At 39.5% G+C, this 23,631-nt stretch overlaps 3 non-coding genes across 3 annotated transcripts; all 3 read right to left on the bottom strand.

Annotated features, from left to right (window-relative positions):
- Positions 1-10,029: 10,029 nt before the first annotated feature.
- Positions 10,030-10,102, bottom strand: TRNAF-GAA (transfer RNA phenylalanine (anticodon GAA)). The gene has a single exon. It is a non-coding gene; the product is annotated as a tRNA-Phe (tRNA).
- Positions 10,103-17,840: 7,738 nt separating this feature from the next.
- Positions 17,841-17,937, bottom strand: TRNAL-CAG (transfer RNA leucine (anticodon CAG)). Its single transcript is given in 2 exon segments — positions 17,841-17,885; positions 17,900-17,937. It is a non-coding gene; the product is annotated as a tRNA-Leu (tRNA).
- Positions 17,938-22,380: 4,443 nt separating this feature from the next.
- TRNAL-CAG (transfer RNA leucine (anticodon CAG)) lies at positions 22,381-22,477 on the bottom strand. Its single transcript is given in 2 exon segments — positions 22,381-22,425; positions 22,440-22,477. It is a non-coding gene; the product is annotated as a tRNA-Leu (tRNA).
- Between the last annotated feature and the right edge of the window lie 1,154 nt (positions 22,478-23,631).

The following is a 23,631-nucleotide window of genomic DNA, read 5'->3' on the forward strand; positions in this document are numbered from 1 at the left end:
GACAAGGGGCTGCTGTCCAAGTCTTGCCGTCCCCACGAGTTGTGCGTCAATCCTCTTTATGTCAAAGTTCCTCCACTGCTTCTGCCTCCTCAACCTCCTCTCGGTCTTCCACCTGCACCCAAAGCCTGTCTGGTCATGCCACAAGCTTTCTAACTGCGCAGAAGGGATCCTGCACACCTCCTTACTATGCTGGCAGTAGGGCTCAACGTTATCAGGCGGTTTTTACATTGAAATGTCTGGGAAATGTGAGTCACACATCTGAGGAGTTGTGGTCAGCTCTGGAGAACCAATTTCATGAATGGTTGTCTCCACTGGACCTGAAAGCAGGGAAGGCCGTGTGCAACAATGCTGCAAACCTGGGTGCGGCCCTTCGCCGGGGCAATGTCACACACGTGCCTTGTATGGCTCACGTGTTGAACCTGGTTGTCCAGCAATTTTTAGCCCACTCTCCCAGACTAGATGGCCTTCTGCAGAGGGCACGGTCGCTGTGTGCTCACTTCCGCCGTTCGCATCCCGCAGCTCAGCGACTTACATCTCTACAGAAGTCGTTGGGCCTGCCACTTCACCGGCTAAAATGCGATGTGCCTACCCGGTGGAATTCAACTCTGCACATGTTGCAGCGACTGTGGCAGCACCGACAAGCCCTGGTGCAATACGTTCTGACGTATAGCCTGGGCCAACGAGATTCAGAGGTGGGGCAAATCACGCTGGAGGAGTGGTCTCAGATCAGGGACCTATGCACCCTTCTGCACAGTTTTGAAATGGCGACGAAGATGTTTAGTGCTGACGATGCCATTATCAGCATGACTATTCCGGTGATTTACATGTTGGATCACATGTTAAACAGAATTCGGAGTCAGGTGGTGGCACAAGAGGAGGTGGAGGAAGTAGAGGAGGAGGAGTTGTATGCGGAAGGGCTAACATCTGCAAGGTCCAGAAGGTCGGCAGCACCAAGGCGGCAGGCATGTGAGGGTGGGGGAGATGGTTTTACCAGGGCGCATGGTAGCAGCCAAACTAGTGAGGAAGGTGCAGGAGCCCAGGAAGAAGTGGAGGACGAACTGATGGAAGACTCATCAGATGAGGGAGACCTTGATCACATTTCTGTTGTGTGAGGTTGGGGGAAGAGGACAGAGGAAGGAAGCATGATTGTTACCTCGCCACCAACACAACAGGGACTTGGTGCTCCTGGATGCGCAACACACATGAGTGCCTTCTTGCTGCACTACCTGCAACATGACCCTCGAATTGTGAGAATTAGAAATAATCCTGACTACTGGGTTGCCACACTGTTAGATCCCCGGTACAAAAGTAAATTTGCAGAAATTATTCCTGCCATAGAAAGGGATGCACGCATGCAGGAGTATCAGCAGAGACTGTTGCAGAATCTTACATGTGCTTTTCCACAAAATACCAGTGGTGCACGTAGTGAATCTCACAATTCCAACTTGCCAACCGTGGGACCGTCAAGTGTTCAGCACTCAAACCGTAACAGAACCACAGTATCTGCTGATAACATCAATTTTGCGGAATCATTTCACCACTTTTTTAGCCCATCCTTTGCAAGGCCACAGGAGACAAGAAGTCTGACACATAGTCAACGCCTAGAGACGATGGTACAGGAGTATCTCCAAGTAAACATTGAAGCCACGACTGTGTCACTGGACCCTTGCTCTTTTTGGGCTTCCAATCTGGATAAATGGCCGGAGCTAGCCACTTACGCCTTGGAGATCTTGTCATGCCCCGCAGCCAGCGTTCTGTCTGAACGTGTGTTCAGCGCTGCTGGTGGTGTGCTGACAGATAAGCGCACGCGGCTCTCCACTGATAATGTAGACAGACTCACGTTCATAAAGATGAACAAATCATGGATCCGAAATGACTTTTCTACCCCTGTGTCATCCTGGGGAGAGTAAAAGCTTGATGATTGGTTAAAATCACCCTACCAAACGTTTTAAGCTTTCAAATTACTAATCATGTTTATCTGTATCTTGACTGGAAAATAATTTGGGCTTTGTAGCAGTGTGCAGCACTGATCCTATTAGGCCATCTATAATAAGCTCCACCAGATTTAAAATTAAAAATAATTTTTAGCTGCATCTAGCCCGGAAAATAATTTTGGGGCTCCGAGATGCGCAAGACACATAAGTGCCTTCTTGCTGCACTACCTGCAGCATGACCCTCATATTGTCAGAATTCGAAGTAATCATGACTACTGGGTTGCCACACTCTTAGATCCCCCAAACTTTTCGATCAACCTTTTCATTTTAATAAAGACCAAAAAAATGGTCATTTTTGAAATTATAAGCATTAGCAGGTTGTTAGAAACTGAAATCAAACAGTTTTCAACTCAAAACTTTATTCTAGGTGATGTTACATTTTCACATAGGACCCCTTGTTCGAAAGGAGCTTCTGAACTCTCTCGTCCATTGAATTTGTCAGGTTTTGGATGGTTTCTGCTTCAATTGTTTTGCATGAGGACAGAATACCCTCCCAGAGCTGTTGCTTAGATGTGAACTGCCTCCCGCCATCATAGACACTCCTTTTAATGATGCTCCAAAGGTTCTGAATGGGGTAGAGGTCAGGGGAGCATGGGGGTCACACCATAAGTTTGTCCCCTTTTATGTCCATATCAGCCAGAGATGCAGATGTTTTATGCGCAGCATGAGATGGTGCATTATCATGCAGAAAAATGATCTTGCTGTGAAATACACGGTTCTTCTTCTTGAACCATGGCAGGAAGTGCTGTTTGAGAAAATCCACATACATTATGGAGTTCATCTTTAGCGCCTTCAGGGATCCTAAAGGGGCCGACAATCTCTCTCCCCATGATTCCAGACCAAAACATTACTCCACCTCCTCCTTGTTGGCGCTGTAGCCGTGTTTGCGTGGGGTGTCCATCAACCAGCCATCCTCCACTCCATCCATCTGGACCATCGAGCGCTGCACGGCACTCATCCGTGAACAAAACAGTTTTGAAATCAGTCTTCATGTAATGTTTGGCCCACTGGAGCCGTTTCTGCTTGTGTGAAGTGGATAGAGGAGGTCGACAGGATGGCGTATGCACAGCTGCAAACCTCTGAAGGACCCTGCATCTTGTTGTTCGGGGGACGTTGGAGGCACAAGCAGCTTCAAAAACTTGTCTGCTGCTATGACAAGGCTTTTTTGCCGCTGCTCTTTCAACCTGACGTAATTGCCTGTAGGAAAGAGTCCTCAATTTGCCCTTATCAGCACGCACACGTGTGTACTGTGAATCAGCTACATACTTCTTGATTGCCAAGACACTTCATCCTGATCATCGCACAATGTTGATTGTAGTCATGCCTTGACCTAAACACTCCACAATTTGTTGCTTCTCAGCAGCCGACACATCCTTTTTCTTTCCCATTTTGGCAGAAAATGTAGGCTGCTTAATAATGTGAGAGAGCCTTCTTAAGTAGTCTTGCCTTTCATTGGACACACCTGCCAAACTAATTAGCACAGGTGTCTGCAATTGCTTACAGTGATATAAAGAGCCCTGACACACATCACCATCAATGAGTTTAACTGACAAACAAACAAATTCTTCCCTTATCACTCCTAAACACTTTTTGCATAATAATTTGGAACGCGGTGTACATGTGCTTTTCCACAAAACACCAGCGGTTCACGTAGTGAATCTTACAGTTCTAACTTGCCAACCGTGGTCTGTATGGAATTGTTCAATAAAGGGCCCAAAATTAAGATAACATAGATGGGAGAGGTCTCTATGAATAGGAATTCCTAAGTATTTGATACCCTGTGAGGGCCAGGCAAAGTGAAAGTTGGACTGGATGGAATCCTATATGGATTTGGGGAGGGAGACATCGAGGGCCTCAGACTTCGCTGCATTGATTTTAAAATTTTACCATGTAACAAAGTGATCTATTTCAGCCATAACAGCATGGATGGATATATGTGATTGAGTGATATATACTAGGACATCATCAGCAAATAGAGAGCACTTGTACTCGGTGCCTCCCACCTCAATCCACCTAATATTGGGGTTATGGCGAATTGATGAGATCAGGTGCTCCGTCACTAGGATGTATAAGAGAGGGGACAGAGGACATCCCTGCCTTGTCCCATTGGTGATTGTGAAAGGTGATGAAAATGTTCTGACGCACCCCCTGGGCCTTGGGACACCCGGAGCCGGACCCTTTTTGGTGGATTCTGGTGGTTGTAGTCTTCGTGGCGGCGACCCGGTTCTGTGGCTCAGGGCGGTCAAACCAGTGGCGGAACTATTTATGTGGTTTTGATGTTTAAATGACCGAATACGCCACCCGTGGATTGCGGTCAGAGTGAACCGCCGCTACAGGGCAGACCGCTGAGGCTGGTGTTGTGGGTGCAGCAGAGCGTAGCATAACTCCCCACGGGAGGAGTATAGCCTCAGGGCAGTGTATGCGGAGGATGGGGGTGATGGTGCAGGGCAGCAGCAGTAACGACACGGAGTCAGTGATGCAGTCCAGGGCCTTTACTCACAGTTCTTATTATCCAGACCACGTCTGCAGGTAACGGCTGCCCACGTCGTACTGTGCTCACCAGGTGAGGGGCTCAGACAACTCCCAGATAACTTTGGAGCACTTCACAGGACCCCCTTTGTGTGTCCTTTGTCTGGCCTTTCTTACCAACACTTCTGTCCGGCTGCCTCGGGCCTCCTCTTGGTAAACTTGGCGCCAGTTTCCCTGACCCTATGTGGTGCCTTCCTAGCGGGTGTAGCGAGGGGCTGCGCCACATAAAATGTCAGAGCCTCCGGTTTCTAGCTGAGGGTCGTTTCCTGCCTCCACTTGTTCGGGGACCGGTCTCCCCCTTTGGCCAGACCCCTCCACGCAGGTGGATTCGGGCGTGCGGTGGCGACTCGCCCGTCCGCACCCCTGGGATCCCTTCCTCGTTCCTGGAGCCCTCTCCGCTCCTCTTCCTTCCTTCTCCCTCTTCCAGGCCTGGGCCTCTGTTACTAGGCCCGCCTCCGGAGCAGAGCTCATGCAGAGCCCCTGCTCCCTGCCACTTCTGCTCAGACTTCTCTGCACTGAACTAAGATGGTGCCCACCTTTTATACTCCCTTCTCAATGCACCCAGGAACTGCTTCCTCCCTGCTCCTGCACTACAGGGTTCCCCTTCCTCAGTGTTCCCTCCCCCCACTCCAGCCAGGGACAGGGACTGTCGTGCCCATCTCAGGGACATATTGGTCGCCCTGCCCCACGGCAATGTGGTGTAATGCATGCAGGTGTCGGGTCCTGATCCACACTCCATCCTTACCTGAGAGTGAGATATCACACCTCTGGGTGAGGTGCAATACGTCGGTAGCAACCGAGCCCTCAGGGTGCTACAGTTCCATTTATCTTCAGCCTAGGTGACGTATTGAGATACAGGGCCGTGATTTTGGCTATAAAAGGGTCCCCTAGACCCCTACCCCAAGCTTTTTAAGAGAATCATATATGGCGTGCCAGGAGACTCTATGGAATGCTTTCTCAGCATCCAACGAGAGTATCTAATTACAAATTTTTAACTGCATCTAGCCCAGGAAATACTTTGTGCCTAGTAGCAGTGTCTGCTAGTCAGCGGATTATCCCGGCTGTTAAGCAAGCTACACCACCTGTAGTTTAGACACTTAATTTTTTCAAAGGAAATGCTTCGGGACCATGGGATACTCAGTGAAGAGCATCAGGAGGCACCCCAAGGCATAGGGGCTGGGACTGGCAGTAGGATGCCTTGCGGTGGACAGCCGAGCTCGATCCTTATAAAAGCTTTTTAACTGCAGCAGCTTTAGTGGACGCTACTGGAGCTGGAATTACGCGGCTGCTGGCATGAGACTTGCCCTCCAATAGATCCTTGTAAATGGATTTAAAGTGTATTCATTCAAATTAGAGAGACAATTTAAATTAAAAAGCTTAGAGCTGCCTCCACCACAGGGGGGCTCGCTCGACCCACCAGCGGACAGGCACCAGTATTGGGAGAGGGGGGCTGGCCATCAGGGTTCACCGCGGCTCTGGCACAAACCCGGCGACACGGAGGTGGCACGGGCAGGAGCGGACTGGCCGTGTCGGCTTCTCACTTTTTGGATTTTAGAAGGGCATGACATGCCTATATCTGTGTCTCCCCCTCCTTTTACTCCTCCACCTCTTTTATTTTCGCATGACTATATGTACTTGTCACTTTTCCATGTGTTAGTTGTGTCTTCTGAGCAGCTTGTCAGCTTTTGGACACCTTTGAAGGTGTTTTCTATGTGTTTCTATTTGCCTGCCATTGGCTTTAACGGTGTTCGACGAACCGAACCGAACTCAAACACTACGGGGGTGGCTCAACACTATTCAGGACATTTAAGATTTGCCTCAAGGACCCCCAGGAACACTGCCAAAGTGCCAACGTTGAGAATTGGTTTGGAAAGCCCCATCACTTTTAGTTTTCAATTTGATATTGCCACCAATAGAGCAGAACCCCAACAGATCAGTAACAGGAGGGAAGGTGTACAATTTCTTGAAATAAAATGCTAATGTCAGAAGTGGGATTCAAACCCACGCCTCCAGGAAAGACTGCTAACTGAAAGTAGCGCCTTAGACCGCTCAGCCATCCTGAATTCTTCTGGATTTTGTAATTTAACTCTTTCTAAGCTAAGCAGTAGACAGATGAGCATTACTTGTGATGAAAGGAAATATACCATGATTTCTTTTATTTTAATATTGATTTTTAACCTATTAGTTACAGCCAATTTTGAGCTTCATGACCAAGCACCGTTTTTTAAATCTGACATGTATCACTTTATGTGGCAATAACACTGGAATGCTTAACATATCCCCGTGATTCTGATAGTGTTATTTTGTAACACATTGTACTTTATATTAATGGTAAATTTAGGTCAATATATATTTAGTTTTTCTTGTGAAAATATCTAAAGTTGCACAATTTCATTGAAATATGGTGATGCCCCATATGTCTTCAGAAACTACTGTTTGTCACACAGCAGGGCTTTGAAAGTAAGAGCGCTATTTGGGTTTTGGGAATGGAGATTTTGCAAGAATATTTTGAGGGTGACATTTGCGGAGTTCAAAAAGTACCAAAACAGCAAAAACCCCTCCAAAGTGATCCCATTTTATAAATTACTCCTCACAATGAATTCATCAACACCGGCAATTACTATTTTTGTCCAACAGTAGTTTTCACTCTGCAACATCCAGAATTGCAAATAAGCCAGTTTATTGCCCAGCTTGCGCTTATGGAGACAAGCACCCCATACATTTTAAGTGGGCTCTCCTCGCTAGAGAAATGCCAAATCTGTGGATTCTTTGTCTTACCATTAACGTGGAAACCCCTTTTTTTAGAATGAAAGATGACGGTCCTGAGTTGGGGCTTGTGTTTTTTGCCTTCCTGACTTTTTCCCCAAACAGCTTTGTTCCTGGCATATTTTTGAAGCATATTTGTCTCAGCAACGCCACAGTGATTCATAGTCAAACATAAATGGCTGAAATCATTCAGCTAGTGTCTGATACATGCTGCCCGTATTAGCTATCAGGTTTCCTTTAAATCCTCATACAGCTAAGTCAAACTAAAATAAAACAAAGTGATGTTGTCCAGAATGAAGGAAAAATTACAAAAAATATTATTTTCCTCAAAAGTTAAAAGTGTTCAGTTCTCAAGTTTCTATCATTTTATTTCCTGTAGATAGTTATAATGATTAGGACTTTTACATTCTCTGTAAACAGTCAGTCCATATGCTTTGTTTATTTTCTGCTTAAAATTTAATGGGTGAAGAAAAACACTTTTGCCGATACCCATGATTGAACCAGGGACCTTTAGATCTTCAGTCTAACGCTCTCCCAACTGAGTTATTTCGGCAGGACACATTTAGATTCAGGAATATTCAACACACTGTAGATGTCACAACTGGATGTATTTATTTTTACTTTGGCTTGTTTTTGCAAGATTATCTATATTTGAAAGTCCCGCTTCTTTGTGTACATATTTAAGAACTTACATTAATTCTTTGTGAATGAATAGAAAAAAACAGCAATTCTGCATTTTTTTTTTCATTTTCAAATTTACTCAATTCACCAGGGTAATTCTGACTGTGTCTCTGTAGGACAGGTGATGATTGAGCATAAAACACAATTTGTAAGCATAATGTTGCATCAAGCTTTATTTTTTCTTAGGTGGAAACAATTGGAGTGAAGAAAGGAGATGCAAATTTAGAGAAAATATTCTACTGATTGTTAATGTTGAAAGTGAAAACATTTGTCCCAAAATGTGGTGAAACTTTGATGTCAGTATCACATGTGCATTTCAGACTTGTTAAACTATGTTCATCTGCTCTTTTAGCTTTTGTTTATTAAGTATATTTATAGTCCATTGATTCCTGAGGTAGAAAAATCTGAAATTAGACTTACTGGTAAATCGGTTTCTAGGAATCTTCCTCGACAACACCTTAGGAGGTTCAATCTCTGCCCTAATAGGGACAGAGAACACATAGAGATGAAATAGTCCCTCTCATTTTCCTATCCACAGTATTTTTCCGATGCCAAAGCAACAACTAACATATGCACAAAGAAACTATTTGATGTTCCCAGAAGTCTTTTGTGAAAGCACAAATTCAGGACATTTAAGATTTGCCTCAAGGACCCCCAGGAACACTGCCAAAGTGCCAACGTTGAGAATTGGTTTTGCTAAGCCCCATCACTTTTAGTTTTCAATTGGAGCAGAACCCCAACAGATCAGTAACAGGAGTGAAGGTGTACAATTTCTTGAAAGAAAATGTTAATTTCAGAAGTGGGATTCAAACCCACACCTCAAACAGAGACTACGACCTGAATGAATCACCTTAGACCTCTGGGCCATCCTGACTTGTTCTTCCATTTGTAACTTAACTCTTTCTAAGCTAAACAGTAGAAAGATGAGCATTACTTGTGATGAAAGGAAATATACCATGATTTCTTTTATTTTAATATTGATTTGTAACCTATTAGTTACAGCCAATTTTGAGCTTCATGACCAAGCACCGTTTTTTAAATCTGACATGTATCACTTTATGTGGCAATAACACTGGAATGCTTAACATATCCCCGTGATTCTGATAGTGTTATTTTGTAACACATTGTACTTTATATTAATGGTAAATTTAGGTCAATTTATATTTAGTTTTTCTTGTGAAAATATCTAGAGTTGCACAATTTCATTGAAATGCAGTGATGCCCCATATGCCTTCAGAAACTACTGTTTGGTCACACAGCAGGGCTTTGAAAGTAAGAGCGCTATTTGGGTTTTGGGAATGAAGATTTTGCAAGAATATTTTGAGGGTGACATTTGCGGAGTTCCAAAAGTACCAAAACAGCAGAAACCCCTCGAAAGTGATCCTATTTTATAAATTACTCCTCACAATGAATTCATCAACACCGGCAATTACTATTTTTGTCCAACAGGTGTTTTCACTCTGCAACATCCAGAATTGCAAATAAGCCAGTTTAGTGCCCAGCTTGCGCTTATGGAAACAAGCACCCCATACATTTTAAGTGGGCTCTCCTCGCTAGAGAAATGCCAAATCTGTAGATTCTTTGTCTTACCATTAACGTGGAAACCGCTATTTTTAGAATGAAAGATGACGGTCCTGAATTGGGGCTTTTGTTTTTTGCGTTCCTGGCTTTTTCCCCAAACAGCTTTGTTCCTGCCATATTTTTGAAGCTTATTTGTCTCAGTAATGCCACAGCAATTCATAGTCAAACGTAAATGGCTGAAATCATTCAGCTAGTGTCTGATACATGCTGCCCGTATTAGCTATCAGGTTTCCTTTAATTCCTCATACAGCTAAGTCAAAACTAAAATTAAACAAAGTGATGACATCCAGAATGAAGGAAAAATTACAAAAAATATTATTTTCCTCAAAAGTTAAAAATGTTCATTCCTCAAGTTTCTATAATTTTATTTCCTGTAGATAGTTAAAATGATTAGGACTTTTACATTCTCTGTAAACAGTCAGTCCATATGCTTTGTTTATTTTCTGCTTAAAATTTAATGGGTGAAGAAAAAAACTTTTGCTGAAAACCAGGATTGAACCAGGGACCTTTAGATCTTCAGTCTAACGCTCTCCCAACTGAGCTATTTTGGCAAGACACATTTAGATTCAAGAATGTTCAACACACTGTAGAGGTCACAACTGGATGTATTTATTTTTACTTTGACTTGTTTTTGCAAGATTATCTATATTTGAAAGTCCTGCTATTTTGCGTAAATATTTAAGAACATACATTAATTCTTTTTGAATGAATAGAAAAAAACAGCAATTCTGCATTTTTTTTACATTTTCAAATTTACTCAATTCGCCAGGGTAATTCTGACTGTGTCTCTGTAGGACAGGTGATGATTGAGCATAAAACACAATTTGTAAGCATAATGTTGCATCAAGCTTTATTTTCTTCTTAGGTGCAAACAATTGGAATGAAGAAAGGAGATGCAAATTTAGAGAAAATATTCTACTGATTGTTAATGTTGAAAGTGAAAACATTTGTCCCAAAATGTGGTAAAACTTTGATGTCAGTATCACATGCGCATTTCAGACTTGTTAAACTATGTTCATCTGCTCTTTTAGCTTTTGTTTATTAAGTATATTTATAGTCTATGGATGCCTGAGGTAAAAAAATCTGAAATTAGACTTACTGGTAATTCAGTTTCTAGGAATCTTCCACGACAGCACCTTAGGAGGTTCACTCTCTGCCCTAATAGGGACAGAGAACACATAGAGATGAAATATTCCCTCCCATTTTCCTATCCACAGTATTTATCCGATGCCAAAGCAACAACTAACATATGCACAAAGAAACTATTTGATGTTCCCAGAAGTCTTTTGTGAAAGCACAAATTCAGGACATTTAGGATTTGCCTCAAGGACCCCCAGGAATACTGCCAAAGTGCCAACATTGATAACTGGTTTTGCTAAGCCCCATAACTTTTAGTTTTAGATTTGAGATTGACACCAATAGAGCGGAACCCCAACTGATCAGTAACAGGAGTGAAGCTGTACAATTTCTTGAAAGAAAATGTTAATGTCTGAAGTGGGATTCGAACCCACACCTCCAGGAGAAACTTTGAAATGAACGCAGCGTCTTAGACCGCTCGGCCATCGTGACTTCTTCTGGCTTTTGTAATTTAACTCTTTCTAAGCTAAGCAGTAGAAAGATGAGCATTACTTGTGATGAAAGGAAATATACCATGATTTCTTTTATTTTAATATTGATTTGTAACCTATTAGTTACAGCCAATTTTGAGCTTCATGATCAAGCACCGTTTTTTAAATCTGACATGTATCACTTTATGTGGCAATAATACTGGAATGCTTAACATATCCCCGTTATTCTGATAGTGTTATTTTGTAACACATTGTACTTTATATTAATGGTAAATTTAGGTCAATATATGTTTAGTTTTTCTTGTGAAAATATCTAAAGTTGCACAATTTCATTGAAATGCGGTGATGCCCCATATGTCTTCAGAAACTACTGTTTTGTCACACAGCAGGACTTTGAAAGTAAGAGCGCTACTTGGGTTTTGGGAATGCAGATTTTGCAAGAATATTTTGAAGGTGACATTTGCAGAGTTCCAAAAGTACCAAAACAGCAGAGACCCCTCCAAAGTGATCCCATTTTATAAATTACTCCTCACAATGAATTCATCAACACCGGCAATTACTATTATTTTCCAACAGGTGTTTTTACTCTGCAACATCCAGAATTGCAAATAAGCCAGTTTAGTGCCCAGCTTGTGCTTATGGAGACAAGCACCCCATACATTTTAAGTGGGCTCTCCTCGCTAGAGAAATGCCAAATCTGTGGATTCTTTGTCTTACCATTAACGTGGAAACCCCTATTTTTAGAATGAAAGATGACTTTCCTGAGTTGGGGCTTGTGTTTTTTGCCTTCCTGGCTTTTTCCCCAAACAGCTTTGTTCCTGCCATATTTTTGAAGCATATTTGTCTCAGTAATGCCACAGCGATTCATAGTCAAACATAAATGGCTGAAATCATTCAGCTAGTGTCTGATACATGCTGCCCGTATTAGCTATCAGGTTTCCTTTAAATCCTCATACAGCTAAGTCAAACTAAAATAAAACAAAGTGATGACGTCCAGAATGAAGGAAAAATTACAAAAAATATTATTTTCCTCAAAAGTTAAAAGTGCTCAGTTCTCAAGTTTCTATCATTTTATTTCCTGTAGATAGTTATAATGATTAGGATTTTTACATTCTCTGCAAACAGCCAGTCCATATGCTTTGTTTATTTTCTGCTTAAAATTTAATGGGTGAAGAAAAAAACTTTTGCCGAAACCCGGGACTTTTAGATCTTCAGTCTAACGCTCTCCCAACGGAGCTATTTCAGCAGGACACATTTAGATTCAGGAATGTTCAACACACTGTAGATGTCACAACTGGATGTATTTATTTTTACTTTGACTTGTTTTTGCAAGGTTATCTATATTTGAAAGTCCCGCTACTTTGTGTACATATTTAAGAACTTACATTAATTCTTTGTGAATGAATAGAAAAAAACAGCAATTCTGCATTTTTTTTACATTTTCAAATTTACTCAATTCGCCAGGGTAATTCTGACTGTGTCTCTGTAGGACAGGTGATGATTGAGCATAAAACACAATTTGTAAGCATAATGTTGCATCAAGCTTTATTTTCTTCTTAGGTGCAAACAATTGGAGTGAAGAAAGGAGATGCAAATTTAGAGAAAATATTCTACTGATTGTTAATGTTGAAAGTGAAAACATTTGTCCCAAATTGTGGTGAAACTTTGATGTCAGTATCACATGCGCATTTCAGACTTGTTAAACTATGTTCATCTTCTCTTTTAGCTTTTGTTTATTAAGTATATTTATAGTCTATTGATGCCTAAGCTAAAAAAATCTGAAATTAAACTTACTGGTAGTTCGGTTTCTAGGAATCTTCCACGACAGCACCTTAGGAGGTTAACTCTCTGCCCTAATAGGGACAGAGAACACATAGAGATGAAATAGTCCCTCCCATTTTCCTATCCACAGTATTTTACCGATGCCAAAGCAACAACTAACATATGCACAAAGAAACTATTTGATGTTCCCAGAAGTCTTTTTTGAAAGCACAAATTCAGGACATTTAAGATTTGCCTCAAGGACCCCCAGGAATACTGCCAAAATGCCAACGTTGAGAATTGGTTTTGTTAAGCCCAATCACTTTTAGTTTTCGATTTGAGATTGCCACCAATAGAGCCGACCCCCAACTAGTCAGTAACAGGAGTGAAGCTGTACAATTTCTTGAAAGAAAATGCTAATGTCAGAAGTGGGATTTGAACCCACGCCTCCAGGAGAGACTGCAAACTGAACGCAGCACCCTGAACGCAGCGCCTTAGACCGCTCGGCCATCCAGACTTCTTTTGGCTTTTGTTATTTAACTATTTCTAAGCTAAGCAGTAGAAAGATGAGCATTACTTGTGATGAAAGGAAATATACCATGATTTCTTTTATTTTAATATTGATTTGTAACCTATTAGTTACAGCCAGTTTTGAGCTTCATGACCAAGCACCGTTTTTTAAATCTGACATGTATCAATTTATGTGGCAATAACACTGGAATGCTTAACAAATCCCCGTGATTCTGATAGTGTTATTTTGTAACACATTGTACTTTATATTAATTTTAAATTTAGGTCAATATATATTTAGTTTTTCTTGTGAAAATATCTAAAGTTGCACAATTTCATTGAAATGCGGTGATGCCCCATATGTCTTCAGAAACTACTGTTTTGTCAGACAGCAGGACTTTGAAAGTAAGAGTGCTATTTGGGTTTTGGGAATGCAGATTTTGCAAGAATATTTTGAGGGTGACATTTGCGGAGTTCCAAAAGTACCAAAACAGCAGAGACCCCTCCAAAGTGATCTCATTTTATAAATTACTCCTCACAATGAATTCATCAACACCGGCAATTACTATTATTTTCCAACAGGTGTTTTCACTCTGCAACATCCAGAATTGCAAATAAGCCAGTTTAGTGCCCAGCTTGCGCTTATGGAGACAAGCACCCCATACATTTTAAGTGGGCTCTCCTCACTAGAGAAATGCCAAATCTGTGGATTCTTTGTCTTACCATTAATGTAGAAACCCCTATTTTTAGAATGAAAGATCACTTTCCTGAGTTGGGGCTTGTGTTTTTTGCCTTCCTGGCTTTTTCCCCAAACAGCTTTGTTCCTGCCATATTTTTAAAGCATATTTGTCTTAGTAATGCCACAGCGATTCATAGTCAAACATAAATGGCTGAAATCATTCAGCTAGTGTCTGATACATGCTGCCCGTATTAGCTATCAGGTTTCCTTTAAATCCTCATACAGCTAAGTCAAACTAAAATAAAACAAAGTGAAGATGTCCAGAATGAAGGAAAAATTACAAAAAATATTATTTTCCTCAAAAGTTAAAAGTGCTCAGTTCTCAAGTTTCTATCATTTTATTTCCTGTAGATAGTTATAATGATTAGGATTTTTACATTCTCTGTAAACAGCCAGTCCATATGCTTTGTTTATTTTCTGCTTAAAATTTAATGGGTGAAGAAGAAAACTTTTGCCGAAACCCGGGACTTTTAGATCTTCAGTCTAACGCTCTCCCAACTGAGCTATTTCAGCAGGACACATTTAGATTCAGGAATGTTCAACACACTGTAGATGTCACAACTGGATGTATTTATTTTTACTTTGACTTGTTTTTGCAAGGTTATCTATATTTGAAAGTCCCGCTACTTTTTGTACATATTTAAGAACTTACATTAATTCTTTGTGAATGAATAGAAAAAAAAAGCAATTCTGCATTTTTTTTACATTTTCAAATTTACTCAATTCGCCAGGGTAATTCTGACTGTGTCTCTGTAGGACAGGTGATGATTGAGCATAAAACACAATTTGTAAGCATAATGTTGCATCAAGCTTTATTTTCTTCTTAGGTGCAAACAATTGGAATGAAGAAAGGAGATGCAAATTTAGAGAAAATATTCTACTGATTGTTAATGTTGAAAGTGAAAACATTTGTCCCAAAATGTGGTGAAACTTTGATGTCAGTATCACATGCGCATTTCAGACTTGTTAAACTATGTTCATCTGCTCTTTTAGCTTTTGTTTATTAAGTATATTTATAGTCTATTGATGCCTGAGGTAAAAAAATCTGAAATTAGACTTACTGGTAATTCGGTTTCTAGGAATCTTCCACGACAGCACCTTAGGAGGTTCACTCTCTGCCCTAATAGGGACAGAGAACACATAGAGATGAAATATTCCCTCCCATTTTCCTATCCACAGTATTTATCCGATGCCAAAGCAACAACTAACATATGCACAAAGAAACTATTTGATGTTCCCATTAGTCTTTTGTGAAAGCACAAATTCAGGACATTTAAGATTTGCCTCAAGGACCCCCAGGAATACTGCCAAAGTGCCAACATTGATAACTGGTTTTGCTAAGCCCCATAACTTTTAGTTTTAGATTTGAGATTGACACCAATAGAGCGGAACCCCAACTGATCAGTAACAGGAGTGAAGCTGTACAATTTCTTGAAAGAAAATGTTAATGTCTGAAGTGGGCTTCGAACCCACACCTCCAGGAGAAACTTTGAAATGAACGCAGCGTCTTAGACCGCTCGGCCATCGTGACTTCTTCTGGCTTTTGTAATTTAACTCTTTCTAAGCTAAGCAGTAGAAAGATGAGCATTACTTGTGATGAAAGGAAATATACCATGATTTCTTTTATTTTAATATTGATTTGTAACCTATTAGTTACAGCCAATTTTGAGCTTCATGATCAAGCACCGTTTTTTAAATCTGACATGTATCACTTTATGTGGCAATAATACTGGAATGCTTAACATATCCCCGTTATTCTGATAGTGTTATTTTGTAACACATTGTACTTTATATTAATGGTAAATTTAGGTCAATATATGTTTAGTTTTTCTTGTGAAAATATCTAAAGTTGCACAATTTCATTGAAATGCGGTGATGCCCCATATGTCTTCAGAAACTACTGTTTTGTCACACAGCAGGACTTTGAAAGTAAGAGCGCTACTTGGGTTTTGGGAATGCAGATTTTGCAAGAATATTTTGAAGGTGACATTTGCAGAGTTCCAAAAGTACCAAAACAGCAGAGACCCCTCCAAAGTGATCCCATTTTATAAATTACTCCTCACAATGAATTCATCAACACCGGCAATTACTATTATTTTCCAACAGGTGTTTTTACTCTGCAACATCCAGAATTGCAAATAAGCCAGTTTAGTGCCCAGCTTGCGCTTATGGAGACAAGCACCCCATACATTTTAAGTGGGCTCTCCTCGCTAGAGAAATGCCAAATCTGTGGATTCTTTGTCTTACCATTAACGTGGAAACCCCTATTTTTAGAATGAAAGATGACTTTCCTGAGTTGGGGCTTGTGTTTTTTGCCTTCCTGGCTTTTTCCCCAAACAGCTTTGTTCCTGCCATATTTTTGAAGCATATTTGTCTCAGTAATGCCACAGCGATTCATAGTCAAACATAAATGGCTGAAATCATTCAGCTAGTGTCTGATACATGCTGCCCGTATTAGCTATCAGGTTTCCTTTAAATCCTCATACAGCTAAGTCAAACTAAAATAAAACAAAGTGATGACGTCCAGAATGAAGGAAAAATTACAAAAAATATTATTTTCCTCAAAAGTTAAAAGTGCTCAGTTCTCAAGTTTCTATCATTTTATTTCCTGTAGATAGTTATAATGATTAGGATTTTTACATTCTCTGCAAACAGCCAGTCCATATGCTTTGTTTATTTTCTGCTTAAAATTTAATGGGTGAAGAAAAAAACTTTTGCCGAAACCCGGGACTTTTAGATCTTCAGTCTAACGCTCTCCCAACGGAGCTATTTCAGCAGGACACATTTAGATTCAGGAATGTTCAACACACTGTAGATGTCACAACTGGATGTATTTATTTTTACTTTGACTTGTTTTTGCAAGGTTATCTATATTTGAAAGTCCCGCTACTTTGTGTACATATTTAAGAACTTACATTAATTCTTTGTGAATGAATAGAAAAAAACAGCAATTCTGCATTTTTTTTACATTTTCAAATTTACTCAATTCGCCAGGGTAATTCTGACTGTGTCTCTGTTGGACAGGTGATGATTGAGCATAAAACACAATTTGTAAGCATAATGTTGCATCAAGCTTTATTTTCTTCTTAGGTGCAAACAATTGGAGTGAAGAAAGGAGATGCAAATTTAGAGAAAATATTCTACTGATTGTTAATGTTGAAAGTGAAAACATTTGTCCCAAATTGTGGTGAAACTTTGATGTCAGTATCACATGCGCATTTCAGACTTGTTAAACTATGTTCATCTTCTCTTTTAGCTTTTGTTTATTAAGTATATTTATAGTCTATTGATGCCTAAGGTAAAAAAATCTGAAATTAAACTTACTGGTAGTTCGGTTTCTAGGAATCTTCCACGACAGCACCTTAGGAGGTTAACTCTCTGCCCTAATAGGGACAGAGAACACATAGAGATGAAATAGTCCCTCCCATTTTCCTATCCACAGTATTTTACCGATGCCAAAGCAACAACTAACATATGCACAAAGAAACTATTTGATGTTCCCAGAAGTCTTTTTTGAAAGCACAAATTCAGGACATTTAAGATTTGCCTCAAGGACCCCCAGGAATACTGCCAAAATGCCAACGTTGAGAATTGGTTTTGTTAAGCCCAATCACTTTTAGTTTTCGATTTGAGATTGCCACCAATAGAGCCGACCCCCAACTAGTCAGTAACAGGAGTGAAGCTGTACAATTTCTTGAAAGAAAATGCTAATGTCAGAAGTGGGATTTGAACCCACGCCTCCAGGAGAGACTGCGAACTGAACGCAGCGCCCTGAACGCAGCGCCTTAGACCGCTCGGCCATCCAGACTTCTTTTGGCTTTTGTTATTTAACTATTTCTAAGCTAAGCAGTAGAAAGATGAGCATTACTTGTGATGAAAGGAAATATACCATGATTTCTTTTATTTTAATATTGATTTGTAACCTATTAGTTACAGCCAATTTTGAGCTTCATGACCAAGCACCGTTTTTTAAATCTGACATGTATCAATTTATGTGGCAATAACACTGGAATGCTTAACAAATCCCCGTGATTCTGATAGTGTTATTTTGTAACACATTGTACTTTATATTAATTTTAAATTTAGGTCAATATATATTTAGTTTTTCTTGTGAAAATATCTAAAGTTGCACAATTTCATTGAAATGCGGTGATGCCCCATATGTCTTCAGAAACTACTGTTTTGTCAGACAGCAGGACTTTGAAAGTAAGAGCGCTATTTGGGTTTTGGGAATGCAGATTTTGCAAGAATATTTTGAGGGTGACATTTGCGGAGTTCCAAAAGTACCAAAACAGCAGAGACCCCTCCAAAGTGATCCCATTTTATAAATTACTCCTCACAATGAATTCATCAACACCGGCAATTACTATTATTTTCCAACAGATGTTTTCACTCTGCAACATCCAGAATTGCAAATAAGCCAGTTTAGTGCCCAGCTTGCGCTTATGGAGACAAGCACCCCATACATTTTAAGTGGGCTCTCCTCACTAGAGAAATGCCAAATCTGTGGATTCTTTGTCTTACCATTAATGTAGAAACCCCTATTTTTAGAATGAAAGATCACTTTCCTGAGTTGGGGCTTGTGTTTTTTGCCTTCCTGGCTTTTTCCCCAAACAGCTTTGTTCCTGCCATATTTTTGAAGCATATTTGTCTTAGTAATGCCACAGCGATTCATAGTCAAACATAAATGGCTGAAATCATTCAGCTAGTGTCTGATACATGCTGCCCGTATTAGCTATCAGGTTTCCTTTAAATCCTCATACAGCTAAGTCAAACTAAAATAAAACAAAGTGAAGATGTCCAGAATGAAGGAAAAATTACAAAAAATATTATTTTCCTCAAAAGTTAAAAGTGCTCAGTTCTCAAGTTTCTATCATTTTATTTCCTGTAGATAGTTATAATGATTAGGATTTTTACATTCTCTGTAAACAGCCAGTCCATATGCTTTGTTTATTTTCTGCTTAAAATTTAATGGGTGAAGAAGAAAACTTTTGCCGAAACCCGGGACTTTTAGATCTTCAGTCTAACGCTCTCCCAACTGAGCTATTTCGGCAGGACACATTTAGATTCAGGAATGTTCAACACACTGTAGATGTCACAACTGGATGTATTTATTTTTACTTTGACTTGTTTTTGCAAGGTTATCTATATTTGAAAGTCCCGCTACTTTTTGTACATATTTAAGAACTTACATTAATTCTTTGTGAATGAATAGAAAAAAAAAGCAATTCTGCATTTTTTTTACATTTTCAAATTTACTCAATTCGCCAGGGTAATTCTGACTCTGTCTCTGTAGGACAGGTGATGATTGAGCATAAAACACAATTTGTAAGCATAATGTTGCATCAAGCTTTATTTTCTTCTTAGGTGCAAACAATTGGAATGAAGAAAGGAGATGCAAATTTAGAGAAAATATTCTACTGATTGTTAATGTTGAAAGTGAAAACATTTGTCCCAAAATGTGGTGAAACTTTGATGTCAGTATCACATGCGCATTTCAGACTTGTTAAACTATGTTCATCTGCTCTTTTAGCTTTTGTTTATTAAGTATATTTATAGTCTATTGATGCCTGAGGTAAAAAAATCTGAAATTAGACTTACTGGTAATTCGGTTTCTAGGAATCTTCCACGACAGCACCTTAGGAGGGTCACTCTCTGCCCTAATAGGGACAGAGAACACATAGAGATGAAATATTCCCTCCCATTTTCCTATCCACAGTATTTATCCGATGCCAAAGCAACAACTAACATATGCACAAAGAAACTATTTGATGTTCCCATTAGTCTTTTGTGAAAGCACAAATTCAGGACATTTAAGATTTGCCTCAAGGACCCCCAGGAATACTGCCAAAGTGCCAACATTGATAACTGGTTTTGCTAAGCCCCATAACTTTTAGTTTTAGATTTGAGATTGACACCAATAGAGCGGAACCCCAACTGATCAGTAACAGGAGTGAAGCTGTACAATTTCTTGAAAGAAAATGTTAATGTCTGAAGTGGGATTCGAACCCACACCTCCAGGAGAAACTTTGAAATGAACGCAGCGTCTTAGACCGCTCGGCCATCGTGACTTCTTCTGGCTTTTGTAATTTAACTCTTTCTAAGCTAAGCAGTAGAAAGATGAGCATTACTTGTGATGAAAGGAAATATACCATGATTTCTTTTATTTTAATATTGATTTGTAACCTATTAGTTACAGCCAATTTTGAGCTTCATGATCAAGCACCGTTTTTTAAATCTGACATGTATCACTTTATGTGGCAATAATACTGGAATGCTTAACATATCCCCGTTATTCTGATAGTGTTATTTTGTAACACATTGTACTTTATATTAATGGTAAATTTAGGTCAATATATGTTTAGTTTTTCTTGTGAAAATATCTAAAGTTGCACAATTTCATTGAAATGCGGTGATGCCCCATATGTCTTCAGAAACTACTGTTTTGTCACACAGCAGGACTTTGAAAGTAAGAGCGCTACTTGGGTTTTGGGAATGCAGATTTTGCAAGAATATTTTGAAGGTGACATTTGCAGAGTTCCAAAAGTACCAAAACAGCAGAGACCCCTCCAAAGTGATCCCATTTTATAAATTACTCCTCACAATGAATTCATCAACACCGGCAATTACTATTATTTTCCAACAGGTGTTTTTACTCTGCAACATCCAGAATTGCAAATAAGCCAGTTTAGTGCCCAGCTTGCGCTTATGGAGACAAGCACCCCATACATTTTAAGTGGGCTCTCCTCGCTAGAGAAATGCCAAATCTGTGGATTCTTTGTCTTACCATTAACGTGGAAACCCCTATTTTTAGAATGAAAGATGACTTTCCTGAGTTGGGGCTTGTGTTTTTTGCCTTCCTGGCTTTTTCCCCAAACAGCTTTGTTCCTGCCATATTTTTGAAGCATATTTGTCTCAGTAATGCCACAGCGATTCATAGTCAAACATAAATGGCTGAAATCATTCAGCTAGTGTCTGATACATGCTGCCCGTATTAGCTATCAGGTTTCCTTTAAATCCTCATACAGCTAAGTCAAACTAAAATAAAACAAAGTGATGACGTCCAGAATGAAGGAAAAATTACAAAAAATATTATTTTCCTCAAAAGTTAAAAGTGCTCAGTTCTCAAGTTTCTATCATTTTATTTCCTGTAGATAGTTATAATGATTAGGATTTTTACATTCTCTGCAAACAGCCAGTCCATATGCTTTGTTTATTTTCTGCTTAAAATTTAATGGGTGAAGAAAAAAACTTTTGCCGAAACCCGGGACTTTTAGATCTTCAGTCTAACGCTCTCCCAACGGAGCTATTTCAGCAGGACACATTTAGATTCAGGAATGTTCAACACACTGTAGATGTCACAACTGGATGTATTTATTTTTACTTTGACTTGTTTTTGCAAGGTTATCTATATTTGAAAGTCCCGCTACTTTGTGTACATATTTAAGAACTTACATTAATTCTTTGTGAATGAATAGAAAAAAACAGCAATTCTGCATTTTTTTTACATTTTCAAATTTACTCAATTCGCCAGGGTAATTCTGACTGTGTCTCTGTAGGACAGGTGATGATTGAGCATAAAACACAATTTGTAAGCATAATGTTGCATCAAGCTTTATTTTCTTCTTAGGTGCAAACAATTGGAGTGAAGAAAGGAGATGCAAATTTAGAGAAAATATTCTACTGATTGTTAATGTTGAAAGTGAAAACATTTGTCCCAAATTGTGGTGAAACTTTGATGTCAGTATCACATGCGCATTTCAGACTTGTTAAACTATGTTCATCTTCTCTTTTAGCTTTTGTTTATTAAGTATATTTATAGTCTATTGATGCCTAAGGTAAAAAAATCTGAAATTAAACTTACTGGTAGTTCGGTTTCTAGGAATCTTCCACGACAGCACCTTAGGAGGTTAACTCTCTGCCCTAATAGGGACAGAGAACACATAGAGATGAAATAGTCCCTCCCATTTTCCTATCCACAGTATTTTACCGATGCCAAAGCAACAACTAACATATGCACAAAGAAACTATTTGATGTTCCCAGAAGTCTTTTTTGAAAGCACAAATTCAGGACATTTAAGATTTGCCTCAAGGACCCCCAGGAATACTGCCAAAATGCCAACGTTGAGAATTGGTTTTGTTAAGCCCAATCACTTTTAGTTTTCGATTTGAGATTGCCACCAATAGAGCCGACCCCCAACTAGTCAGTAACAGGAGTGAAGCTGTACAATTTCTTGAAAGAAAATGCTAATGTCAGAAGTGGGATTCGAACCCACGCCTCCAGGAGAGACTGCGAACTGAACGCAGCGCCCTGAACGCAGCGCCTTAGACCGCTCGGCCATCCAGACTTCTTTTGGCTTTTGTTATTTAACTATTTCTAAGCTAAGCAGTAGAAAGATGAGCATTACTTGTGATGAAAGGAAATATACCATGATTTCTTTTATTTTAATATTGATTTGTAACCTATTAGTTACAGCCAATTTTGAGCTTCATGACCAAGCACCGTTTTTTAAATCTGACATGTATCAATTTATGTGGCAATAACACTGGAATGCTTAACAAATCCCCGTGATTCTGATAGTGTTATTTTGTAACACATTGTACTTTATATTAATTTTAAATTTAGGTCAATATATATTTAGTTTTTCTTGTGAAAATATCTAAAGTTGCACAATTTCATTGAAATGCGGTGATGCCCCATATGTCTTCAGAAACTACTGTTTTGTCAGACAGCAGGACTTTGAAAGTAAGAGCGCTATTTGGGTTTTGGGAATGCAGATTTTGCAAGAATATTTTGAGGGTGACATTTGCGGAGTTCCAAAAGTACCAAAACAGCAGAGACCCCTCCAAAGTGATCCCATTTTATAAATTACTCCTCACAATGAATTCATCAACACCGGCAATTACTATTATTTTCCAACAGGTGTTTTCACTCTGCAACATCCAGAATTGCTTATAAGCCAGTTTAGTGCCCAGCTTGCGCTTATGGAGACAAGCACCCCATACATTTTAAGTGGGCTCTCCTCACTAGAGAAATGCCAAATCTGTGGATTCTTTGTCTTACCATTAATGTAGAATCCCCTATTTTTAGAATGAAAGATCACTTTCCTGAGTTGGGGCTTGTGTTTTTTGCCTTCCTGGCTTTTTCCCCAAACAGCTTTGTTCCTGCCATATTTTTGAAGCATATTTGTCTTAGTAATGCCACAGCGATTCATAGTCAAACATAAATGGCTGAAATCATTCAGCTAGTGTCTGATACATGCTGCCCGTATTAGCTATCAGGTTTCCTTTAAATCCTCATACAGCTAAGTCAAACTAAAATAAAACAAAGTGAAGATGTCCAGAATGAAGGAAAAATTACAAAAAATATTATTTTCCTCAAAAGTTAAAAGTGCTCAGTTCTCAAGTTTCTATCATTTTATTTCCTGTAGATAGTTATAATGATTAGGATTTTTACATTCTCTGTAAACAGCCAGTCCATATGCTTTGTTTATTTTCTGCT

Source organism: Phyllobates terribilis, unplaced genomic scaffold (genome assembly GCF_046119375.1).
Source record: "Phyllobates terribilis strain yellow unplaced genomic scaffold, ASM4611937v1 Scaffold_12__6_contigs__length_324123572, whole genome shotgun sequence".
Classification (NCBI taxonomy): domain Eukaryota; kingdom Metazoa; phylum Chordata; class Amphibia; order Anura; family Dendrobatidae; genus Phyllobates; species Phyllobates terribilis.